Source organism: Mauremys mutica, chromosome 2, assembly GCF_020497125.1.
Source record: "Mauremys mutica isolate MM-2020 ecotype Southern chromosome 2, ASM2049712v1, whole genome shotgun sequence".
NCBI lineage: Eukaryota > Metazoa > Chordata > Testudines > Geoemydidae > Mauremys > Mauremys mutica.
In genome coordinates this window covers 124,229,772-124,242,151 of record NC_059073.1, presented here as the reverse complement: position 1 = coordinate 124,242,151, position 12,380 = coordinate 124,229,772, and the positions used below count along the sequence as shown (strand labels likewise).

The following is a 12,380-nucleotide window of genomic DNA, read 5'->3' as shown; positions in this document are numbered from 1 at the left end:
CCATTTAAGAACATGGGGTCAAGATGATTTCAAACAAAAATAAAATCAATATAATATGGCTATCAAGAATGCCTGATTTAATGTTAATGGCACAAGCAACTACAGATTTAACTCTTACTTTGTTGAACTAATATTTTCTACTACTGCCATTTTAAGTGACTATCCAGATTATCATCAGATTGGGGGTGTAAAGCTCACACACACACACGGAGAGGACCAGCACCAGGCATAAATTTCACTTATATCCAGGGGCGGCTCTATGTATTTTGCCACCCCAAACACAGCTGTCAGGCAGCTTTCGGCGGCATGCCTGCGGGAGGTCCACTGGTAACACGGATTGGGCGGCATGCCTGCAGGAGATCTGCCGGTCCCGCGCCTTTGGTGTACCCGCCGCCGAAACCGCGGGACCGGCAGACCTCCCGCAGGCATGCCACCAAAAGCTGCCTGACTGTCGCCCTCACGGCGACCAGACTGCCCCCCGCGGCTTGCCGTCCCTGCTTATATCCCACTTATTCATTTTGAGAATTTAAATGATGCCTTGATCTTGTGCTTGACCTCTGCACAGGGGGGAATTTTATCCTAGTATATAGTTATTGGAATTTTTTTCATCATTAAAAAAGAGATCATGAACCAAACTATAAACATGATCATGCACATTATTCACTGGTGGCACATCATATACAGTATACATCCTATAAAGTGCAAGTTCTGCAGTCTCTAGTGACTTTGACTCCCATTGACTGATTGCATGGATGTAGCATGCCTGGTCCTAGCATGCTACCTCAAATATTAACATGCACAATTAGAGGTCTGTGCTTGTCATCCTGATTTAATTCCCATTACATCATTTACTAAGGTACTAATGTTATCATAATCACTGAAATGAATAGGGGAAGGAAGATCAAATGCATTTTTTATTCCTAGGCTTTAGGAGTTGAATGTACCCTGAATTCCACTCTGCCCTGTGTCGCAATCCGTTGCACAGTTATGGCTATGTATGGCCACTTGTCGGTCCACGGCCATCTTGAACCTGTTCGAAGGACAAGACAGCCTCCATGTTGGACCAAGTTCTTGTTAAAGGGCAGAGATGCTATCCTACCCAGCAACACTGGTTGTGTATGCATTCCTTTTTTTTACTGGGTCATCTAAGGGTCGGGCTAGTGCCGTGTGCAGAGGCCTGATCCTGCCCAGCAACTTGTGATGTCGTGTGCAATATTTTGGTGCTGTGTGCATTTTTCCCGCTCTTTTTGGGCCCGGTTATCTAAGGGTCAAACTTGTTTACTCAACTACCCCAGTGTGCCGTGTGCAAATCCTGCTGGCGTGGGGTGGCAACAGCTTGTAACCTGGAGGGAGGGGGGAACCAGGGAACCAATCAGAGACCGACACAAGGGAATGAGACTTTTCAATAAAACTAGGTTTCCCCCCAGAAAATCTTGTCTTGACCATCGTCTTCTTTGGTGGAGTATCCGCGTGTCAGCTGAGGGTCTGATCAACCTTTCAGCCAGGGTCTCCTCCCGGTATAGAGCTCTCGTGTCGTGTCGTTTAACTTCATCTTGTGGATTTATCTTTTGGATCTATTTTTTGGTTTTTGGATTTTTCACTTTGGACTTGGTCCCGGTCGGCTCATCATGCTCCTGGTGTCTGTTCTGCTGGTCAGCTGCTCCTGGAGTGCGGTATTTGTCTTTTAATTTCTGGCAGTTAGTCTAGTTAGCCTCTCATTTTCCCTTTCCCAAATTGGTACCAGCCCCAAACAATTGCACATTTGCACACTTGTACATTTGCACATTTGCCTAGCTAGCTTGTTTACTCATTCTACTTGTTATTGAATTGTTAATTGCAAACTGTTTATGTGAATGAATCACTGCTCTGTCTGTGTCCAGTGTGTGTGTGTTTAAACTTGGGAGCTGCCTCTACTTAGAGAGTAGCTGACCAAGGGGGTCCAGTCCCCGCGGTCTGAGTAAGTGGAATCTGCCCAGCTGCAGCCGCACCACACTCTGGATTTATCCTCTGTGTGAACGCAAGGGTGGCTGAGGCAGTGGCCCGTGGGTCTCTTTTCTGTGTTGCACCGGGCATCGCCCTGACGAACTCGATTCCTATCTTGAGAGATTGGTGTGCCTGTCTATTTGGTGGTGTGGCGAGCAGTATACAGTACATTGTTATTGGTTTGAATTTGCTTGCATTGTTTATCTGAGTCCCAGTTGGGAATTGCCTCCTCCCCCGGCCCAAGGTGTAAAGAAATCCCTAAATAAACGCAGCCACTTGGCTTTTCAGTGTTACCCTGGTCCTGCCTGTCTTTTCCTCACTCAATACCAAGCTTGAACGAACCCCCAGCTAATTCAGACACCCTGAAACAAAGTGGAACTACCAATTATGTAGGTACTTTTGTTTGTTTTCTAAATTCTGCTAAAAAGATTGTTGTTCATAAAGATCACGTTAATTCATAATTTGAAAATCATTATAGGCCTGATCCAAACCTCATAAAAGTCAATGGAAAGTCAGGCCCTAAATCACAAACTATTTAGATATAACTAATAAACATTTCATACTCTAAATTAGCTGCCACTTAGGGCAGGACCCATTTCTACTATGTTAGAACCCTCCTGTCCAAAGCATTCAGCTGCTTTTCCATTCAATTTGTGAGCAAGTATGGTATTCTAACACACCACAGAATAAATGGAAGTATTACAGGAGCAGAACTAGTAAGAATGGTTAGCCCCCTAACTGCTATCCCACAAGCTACTACACATAATGTGCATGTTACCCAGTACTTCAGTACCATCCTATTGTAAAATGTAAAAGGTTAAAGTTACACTCCATGAAAATCTCTTGTTTGTCTGGTTGTCATAAACATGTAGAGGGAAAAGGAAACACTTCACACATCATGTTTTCCGCTCCTAATACATTTTCAGTTTTCTATTACAGTCTTTGTTTGGCCATGTATCACTGATAAAGGGTTACTATAGTCCCACTATGCTGCATAATACTTTCCCTTCCTTTTTCTGTAAGCTTCCTCATGACGGAGTACATATCTTTGGCCTTAAGGAGAGAACCTAAATGTACTGTCTCTAGGAAAAAAAGTCTTTAAAATGCTAAGAACTGTATTTTTTTTCATAATCATCATGACCCCATGCATGTACGTATGCATACACACAAACACACACACAAATTAAATATAACTATTTATAGAGCTGTATGGTTTTTATTGGCACAAGTTTTGACAAAAAACTCTCCTGAAAGATTAAGTTTGCATGGTTTCATATCCCTTAGTTTTGCTTTGAGTTCAATGGTTGTGTAACACCCTATTATTCTTACCCCACCTCTCAAAAAATCCAGCTCAGCCTATCACTGATTAAACTGGCTGGTTACATTATTGAACTCATCAAAAATTCCTGTGAGTTTTGCGAAGAGATTGGTGAATTTTGCCAGTTTTGTAACAATCCTCTAGCAATACAAATCAGACTGGTTTGGGTGAAATCTTTCACTAAATGCCCTCTTTTTGCGTCTATGAGGTTCGACATGCTTTGAAAAGGATCGGTGAAAACTCCTCATGAAGTGCAGCAAGTTATATTGTTGGGGTCATAGATAGGCAAATACAAATTTCAATAAAAAATTTGTACATAGCACTAGTCACCTAACCTTCCTAGTTAAATACACATCAGTGTCTACAGACCCGATGCTGAGTGCCTTCTGTGAGGCGCTGATTGTACTCAGATCCCAGGAAATGAAAGCGCTCAGGGACCTCACAAGGTGAGACACTCATTACCTCACAGATCTGGGACCATGTATTTGTTCTGTTTATACAGCATCTAACGTAAGAGGGTCGTGGTCCATGACTAGTGTAACAGCCTTTATAGAACTAGTACCAGCTGGTATAATTTTAAGCAACCCAGAGGCTGCTCTAATTTAAGCTGGGCCCAAACCAATCTCCAGCTACATTAAGTAACAGGGGAACATAAATGTGGCATACAGCCACCTTTACTCCCACTCCTCTCTTGAGTCCTTTAGTGAGCTCAGTTGAGTTGGACCAGAGGATCAGAATGCAGAAAGGGTATTACTTATATCAAGTAAAAGACTAGTAAACTGAAAACCCACAAGGCATATAACAGCTTACTGCCAGACTTTTCAAAATTCAAGTGCTGATTGTTCAAAATTTATGTCTAGATTTTCCTTAAGAATGCAATTTCCTGGCACATGGTAAAACTCACTTTTAGACCCACATGTCAACAAAGCAGGCATCCTGTTTCAAATGTTATTATGGAAATACTACAGTATTCTGTGCCAAATTTGTCCAAATTAAACCAAGGGGAATGGAAATACTCTCCCTGGATAGGTCATGGTTGCACTAGGTGGGCTTGTTTATATGGAGAGTAAAAGTTACAGCTAAATATAAAAACAGATACATCATAATATTGTAGAAGAAGTTGAATAACATGTCATTCAGCCTGTGTACTGTGGAAAGAACACTAAGGTCATGTCTAAAATAAGACTAGTGACTGTTTGATAATAGAAACAAGTAGGAGGTAAAACTGGAGAATTTTCCACTTTTTTTTTTTTTTGGTCAAAGCAAATGTCCTTGCCTGTGTTACTATGGGTCTGATGCAAAGCCCATTGAGTCTGTGAGAGTCCTTCCATTGATTTCAAAGGGCTTTGCATCAGGCCTTAATGCCAATACAATACGAATACCTATACTAGCCAATATTATTAGTTGTTTATGTTTTGCCTCATGCTCGGTTTGGACAAATGAAAAAAACAATACTCTGCTGAATTTTTGTTTCTAGACAGTTTCACTTTCTGGTTCAACTGCCTGATCCTGTTCTCACAGAAGTCATTGACTTCAAAGGGTCTAGTTGTGTGCATAAAGGTAAGTATGTGTGTTTGCAGGATTGGGGCCTAACAAAATTCAGGGGTTGAATTTAAAGTTACATATACTGTCAATACATTTTGAAACACAAAGTTTGAAAAATATTTCCGGTTCGTTTATCCACCAGGTATTATGTTTCCCCTGCAAGGACTTGACATCACTAAACACTTGAAAGCATAAGGAATGTAGCTTCCTGCTCTGCTGTACGGGTAATCTGGTGTCAGCAATTCTCCTAGGAGAAACACAGAACGCTGAACTCAGGCCATGACAGGTTGAGTTTTCTTATTTGTTGTGTTTATTTAAGAAAACAATTCTTACATTTTTAAAGTAAGATTAATCTGTTTGTAATTTTAAGGCTACACGTGTCTGAATAACTAAAGGTCAATTTTTTTTTCTTAAAAAAATAGTTACATTAAAAGCATTTCCGATAAGTGTTAAAAGGTTTGAAACCTTTGCCAATGGGAATAAAATAATTAGGATGCATATACTGTAACCTATATACACTGGACTCTCACTAGAAGATGTGTCTATATAGTGCGAATTCGCATACAATGCAGTCGTGGCCATGGACCCCAAATTTAATTACTTTAATTGCAATTCATTTTAACGCGGTCCTTGCATTAACACGGTACCAAGCATGGATCCCAAATCCCGTGTTCTAGCGAGGGTCCAGTGTGTGTGTGTGGACACACACACGAAAGTATTTCAAATGTTACAGGATATGTAAATTCATGCATTTTTATATTATATTTTAGTCACCCTTTAATAAAGTTACAGTAAGCTATCTATAACAAAAAGTCAAATAGGCAAGAGTTACAAAATTCTCATAATTACAAAAAGCTCAGCTTGAATCCCTAACAACATAGTTGACAATAACACCATAATGACAAAAAAGAAATCTTAGCAATTCAAAGACAAAGTCAAAAGGTAGTCACAATTCATTTGGGCATAGAGATATATAGATAATCAATTTGGATCATGGATTTCAATGTTAAAAAAAAATTAAATGCTAAAACCTCATATTATCAAGTCCATGTGCTAGAGACTCTCAGGTGCACCCAAGGAGTGGGAAGCCACAAAGGAGCCTGTTGCAGCTCCCTGAACATAAGAACATAAGAACATAACATAAGAACATAAGAAAGGCCATACCGGGTCAGACCAAAGGTCCATCTAGCCCAGTATCTGTCTACCGACAGTGGCCAATGCCAGGTGCCCCTGAGGGAGTGAACCTAACAGGCAATGATCAAGTGAACTCTCTCCTGCCATCCATCTCCATCCTCTGACGAACAGAGGCTAGGGACACCATTCTTACCCATCCTGGCTAATAGCCATTTATGGACTTAGCCACCATGAATTTATCCAGTCCCCTTTTAAACATTGTTATAGTCCTAGCCTTCACAACCTCCTCAGGTAAGGAGTTCCACAAGTTGACTGTGCGCTGCGTGAAGAAGAACTTCCTTTTATTTGTTTTAAACCTGCTGCCTATTAATTTCATTTGGTGACCCCTAGTTCTTGTATTATGGGAATAAGTAAATAACTTTTCCTTATCCACTTTCTCAACATCACTCATGATTTTATATACCTCTATCATGTCCCCCCTTAGTCTTCTCTTTTCCAAACTGAAGAGTCCTAGCCTCTTTAATCTTTCCTCATATGGGACCCTCTCTAAACTCCTAATCATTTTAGTTGCTCTTTTCTGAACCTTTTCTAGTGCTAGAATATCTTTTTTGAGGTGAGGAGACCACATCTGTACACAGTATTCGAGATGTGGGCGTACCATGGATTTATATAATGGCAATAATATATTCTCAGTCTTATTCTCTATACCCTTTTTAATGATTCCTAACATCCTGTTTGCTTTTTTGACCGCCTCTGCACACTGCGTGGACATCTTCAGAGAACTATCCACGATAACTCCAAGATCTTTTTCCTGACTCGTTGTAGCTAAATTAGCCCCCATCATGTTGTATGTATAGTTGGGGTTATTTTTTCCAATGTGCATTACTTAACATTTATCCACATTAAATTTCATTTGCCATTTTGTTGCCCAATCACTTAGTTTTGTGAGATCTTTTTGAAGTTCTTCACAATCTGCTTTGGTCTTAACCAGGGGTCTCAAACATGCGGCCCGCGGGCCGCATGCGGCCCGCGGAGCTCTTCCCTGCGGCCCGCGGAGCTCCCCAGGGGAGCTCCGCAGGGGCCCCCAAGAGAAGAGCGGAGGCTCCCGCCTCCGCCCCTCTCCTGGAGCCTCGGCGCATAGAGCGCCGAGTCTCCGTCCGAGCGCCTGAGCCCCGCCCCGATCCGAGCCGCGTGGGGAGGGGGCGGGGCTGGGAGCTCTGGGCTGAGCGCTGCGCTCGGCGGGGGGCTCCCCGCCCCGCCCCCTCACCCCGCGGCTCTGAGCGGGACCGCTGGAGACGCGCTCGGGTAAGGGGGGGGGGAAAGCGGGACCCGCCGGGGCCGGCCGGGGGAAGGGAAGCGGGACCCGCCGGGGCCGGGCGGGGGGGGAAGGGAAGCGCTCAGGGCTGGGGCAGAGGATTAGGGTGCGGGGGGATGAGGGGTTCATGATGTGGGGGCGCTCAGGGCTGGGGCAGAGGATTAGGGTGCGGGGGGAATGAGGGCTCTGGCTGGGGCTGAGGATTAGGGTGCAAGGTCCTAGTGCCTGCCCTCCGCCAGTACTGGCAAGGCAGGCTTCCCTTACCCTGAGCCTCTCCAACCCCAAACCCTCAGCCCCAGCCAGAGCCCTCATTCCACCAGCACCCTAATCCTCAGCCCCAGCCCTGAGCACCCCCACACCATGAACCCCTCATCCCCCTGCACCCTAATCCTCAGCCCCAGCCAGAGCCCTCATCCCCCCACACCCTAATCCTCTGCCCCAGCCCTGAGCCCCCCCGCATCATGAACCCCTCATCCCCCCGCACCCTAATCCTCTGCCCCAGCCCTGAGCGCCCCCACATCATGAACCCCTCATCCACAGCCCTCACCCCACACTCCAAACCTCTTCCCTAGCCCTGAGCCCCCTCACATCATGAACCCCTCATCCACAGCCCTCACCCCACACTCCAAACCTCTTCCCTAGCCCTGAGCCCCCTCGCATCATGAACCCCTCATCCACAGCCCTCACCCCACAGCCCAACCCTCTTCCCTAGCCCTGAGCCCCCTCGCATCATGAACCCCTCATCCACAGCCCTCACCCCACAGCCCAAACCTCTTCCCTAGCCCTGAGCCCCCTCCTGCATCATGTACCCCTCGCCCTCAGCCCCACAGCCCTCACCCCTGCACTCCCTCCTATCCCCAAATTCCGTCCCAAAGCCTGCACCCCCACCCCCTGCCGCAGCCTGGAGCCTGCATCGAGCACAGAGCCTGCATCCAGACCCCCTCCCCCACCCAAACTCCCTCCCAGAGCCTTAGGCAGTAAATCTAAGTGCGTGTTTTGTCCTTTGAGTGAGGTGCATTACTGAGTGTATATATTTATTAAAACTGTGCGCGCTTAGGGGAGGAGGTGGAGAAGAGACAGGGCAGGGGCGGGGCCTCATGGAAGGGGTGGATTGGGGGTGGGGCCAGGGGCAGCAAGGGGGCGTGTCAGTGATGCGGCCCTCGGGCCAATGCACTAGTCCTCATGCGGCCCTCGGGGTCATTTGAGTTTGAGACCCCTGGTCTTAACTATCTTGAGTAGTTTAGTATCATCTGCAAACTTTGCCACCTCACTGTTTACCCCTTTCTCCAGATCATTTATGAATAAATTGAATAGGATTGGTCCTAGGACTGACCCTTGGGGAACACCACTAGTTACCCCTCTTCATTCTGAGAATTTACCATTAATTCCTACCCTTTGTTCCCTGTCCATTAACCAGTTCTCAATCCATGAAAGGACCTTTCCTTTTATCCCATGACAGCTTAATTTACGTAAGAGCCTTTGGTGAGGGACCTTGTCAAAGGCTTTCTGGAAATCTAAGTACACTATGTCCACCGGATCCCCCTTGTCCACATGTTTGTTGACCCCTTCAAAGAACTCTAATAGATTAGTAAGACACGATTTCCCTTTACAGAAACCATGTTGACTATTGCTCAAGAGTTTATGTTTTTCTATGTGTCTGACAATTTTATTCTTTACTATTGTTTCAACTAATTTGCCCGGTACCGACGTTAGACTTACCGGTCTGTAATTGCCGGGATCACCCCTAGAGCCCTTTTTAAATATTGGCGTTACATTAGCTAACTTCCAGTCATTGGGTACCGAAGCCGATTTAAAGGACAGGTTACAAACCTTAGTTAATAGTTCCGCAACTTCACATTTGAGTTCTTTCAGAACTCTTGGGTGAATGCCATCTGGTCCCGGTGACTTGTTAATGTTGAGTTTATCAATTAATTCCAAAACCTCCTCTAGTGACACTTCAATCTGTGACAGTTCCTCAGATTTGTCACCTACAAAAGCCAGCTCAGGTTTGGGAATCTCCCTAACATCCTCAGCCGAGAAGACTGAAGCAAAGAATCCATTTAGTTTCTCCGCAATGACTATCATCTTTAAGCGCTCCTTTTGAATTTTGATCATCAAGGGGCCCCACTGGTTGTTTAGCAGGCTTCCTGCTTCTGATGTACTTAAAAACATTTTGTTATTACCTTTGGAGTTTTTGGCTAGCCGTTCTTCAAACTCCTCTTTGGCTTTTCTTATTACACTCTTGCACTTAAGTTGGCAGTGTTTGTGCTCCTTTCTATTTGCCTCACTAGGATTTGACTTCCACTTTTTAAAGGAAGTCTTTTTATCTCTCACTGCTTCTTTTACATGGTTGTTAAGCCACGGTGGGTCTTTTTTAGTTCTTTTACTGTTTTTCTTAATTTGGGGTATACATTGAAGTTGGGCCTCTATTATGATGTCTTTAAAAAGGGCCCACGCAACTTGCAGGGATTTCAAACTTTAGTCATTGTACCTTTTAACTTTTGTCTAACTAACCCCCTCATTTTTGTATAGTTCCCCCTTTTGAAATTAAAGGCCACAGTGTTGGGCAGTTGAGATGTTCTTCCCACCACAGGGATGTTGAATGCTATTGTATTATGGTCACTATTTCCAAGCGGTCCTGCTATAGTTACCTCTTGGACCAGCTCCTGCGCTCCACTCAGGATTAAATCTAGAGAATTAAACCTGGTCCTGGGACTGATTCTATGCCAGCTCCACCATACTTTAGAACAGGGGTGGGCAAACTTTTTGGCCTGAGGGCCACATCTGGGTATGGAAATTGTATGGCAGGCCATGAATGCTCACAGTTCCCGGCTAATGGGAGCTGCGGGGGTGGCGCTTGGGGTAGGGGCAGCATGTGGACCCCCTGGCTGCCCCTACGCGTAGGAGCTGGAGGGGGGACATGCCGCTGCTTCTGGGAGCTGCACAGAGCCACGGCACATGCAGAGCAGGGCAAGCCCTGGACCCCGCTTCCCGTCGGGAGCTCGAGGGCCAAATTAAAATGTCTGAAGGGCCAGATGCGGCCCCCGGGCCGTAGTTTGCCCACCCCTGCTTTAGAACCTTGTGGACTGCTCTAAATTATTCTGAATGGTAACAGTTCGCAAGAGGCATCTGCCAGCTATGGACTGCAAGAGCTTTATATATCCTCGCCATGCCACTGACACACCCCTTATACCAGACACTGCTTCAGGGAAAGAGACATCGGAGCCAGCTATGCCAACTCTGCTGGCTGCTTTCCAGCCCTTGTGTACCACCAGAATAGTGCAAGGGCTTGGACTGTAGCATGTGTTTTACTTCTTTTTTTGATAAAGAGAATTAAATAAATTCTTGACTTCTGCTTCACAATGGCCACCTGTTATTTTCACACCTAGGGCTTACATGTAATAGCATATAATGTTACTAGCCCTCAGAAATAGCATAGTATTATTTTGGGACAACACTAAAGATAACTTGAGTCTTGACTAATGGCACTGGTGGCAAAAAAAACAAAACAGCAGGGGGTTCATCTCCAAGACAGGTCATTGAACGCAAGGCATGTTGTTAAAAAACAAATACTGAACTGGTTGGTGAATCTGATCACAAGGGAGTTACTTAGAAAGGAACCTCCGGTCTATTCTTAATAGTGATAACTGGTGTTTGTTTATTGCATTCTAGCTATTAGAGGCTGCAAACCAAAGAGTCTGCCTCCCATTGTCAGTTTTATCTCTAGGACACTTATTAAAATTAATAGACTCGTTTGAGCACAGGATAAACATATAGTCTGTATGAGGAAATATAGATAAAATAAAATAAAGAACAAATTTTCTCCAGCTCAACCATGAGCTCATCCCATGTATACAGCATAGCAGTAAGCCAACGTTGCAGTCTTTACTTGTCCAATAAGCTGGTTGCAGAGGTCAAAATTGTGTCGAATTTGTTATCCTGTACTCCAACCAGTGTTCTGAGGGGTGTTTTTGTTGGAAAACAAAGAAATGAATTGTGATTAAAATAGCTCCTGAAAAAGATACATTTCTCTCAGTGGAAGCAATCATCCTTGGAAGATTAGAAAAAGGTAAAAAGGGAGGACTTGACAGGTTCTCCCATTGTTTGCAAGAGGCATAATGAAAACCCGAGTGAAGAGCAGTCATGAGCTTCTGACTCACTACAATAAAGTACCAAATAATTTCATCAGCTGATTATTAGCTGAGGATGAAACATGGTTTTACTGGTGGAATCCTTAAATAAGATGCCTAAATAAGAGACACAGTGGAACCACAAAAATTCTAAAACAACAAAAACCTCCCAACTTTCATGCAAATGGTCACTGTTGAATGCATCTGTCTGATAGCTGATGTAAGTGACTCACTGAACATGCAGGCTTAGGCCAAAATTTTAGAACCTCCAATGTTGTCTGCCACTTCTGCACAGCATTGCTATGTTCCACAGTTAAACAATTCAGGACGCTTTTAGGACTCCCTGTTTAACCATAGCTACCGGTAGTCTTAGAATCCTAGGGTGAAATCCTGGACTCACTGAAATCAATAGGAGTTTTGCCACTAACTTCAGTGGGTCCAGGATTTGATACCCTAGTTTAAAACAGAATGGTAGAATCCTCTACTGAAGCTGCTCTGAAGCCAACGATCAATTATTATAGCATTCTGATGGAATTCCAGGGTGGGTCATTTATTTACATTCTGCCTGCCACCTGAAGTTTCAAATGAACACAATAATTTTCATGTCCTGTCCTAAACTGCTGTTTAGTGATGCTGTGTACGGCTAAAGGATTACCACCTTGCATTCTAGAAGCAAATGAATTTAAAAGGTGAGCAAATTAGTTCTCTCTTATAAAATGTAAAATAGTATTACTATTTGTTACTACAGAGTAGTATATTTGGGACAATAAAGAAATGGGACAGGTCAAATGATAGTTTGAAAATGATGGGCTCACTAGTACTGATTCTCAGTTACACTAATGACCCTTTACACCATTCAGGGAAGAGATCAGATCCTTAGCTAGTATAAAATATCATAGCTCCTGACAATATATACCAGTTGAAGATCTGTCCCTGGTAGTGTAAATGGCATTTA

General features: G+C 44.3%; 1 protein-coding gene and 1 long non-coding RNA gene across 4 annotated transcripts in view; one reads left to right on the top strand and one right to left on the bottom strand.

Annotated features, from left to right (window-relative positions):
• BCL2 (BCL2 apoptosis regulator) overlaps positions 1–12,380 on the bottom strand; it is a 128,460-nt gene that overhangs the window by 97,561 nt on the left and 18,519 nt on the right. The window lies entirely within an intron of this gene.
• LOC123364154 overlaps positions 1,454–12,380 on the top strand; it is a 27,753-nt gene continuing 16,826 nt past the window's right edge. Inside the window, exons 1-3 of the long non-coding RNA XR_006577017.1 lie at positions 1,454–1,673; positions 4,779–4,861; positions 4,989–5,132. This is a non-coding gene — a long non-coding RNA (uncharacterized LOC123364154). The remainder of the gene's footprint in view (positions 1,674–4,778; positions 4,862–4,988; positions 5,133–12,380) is intronic.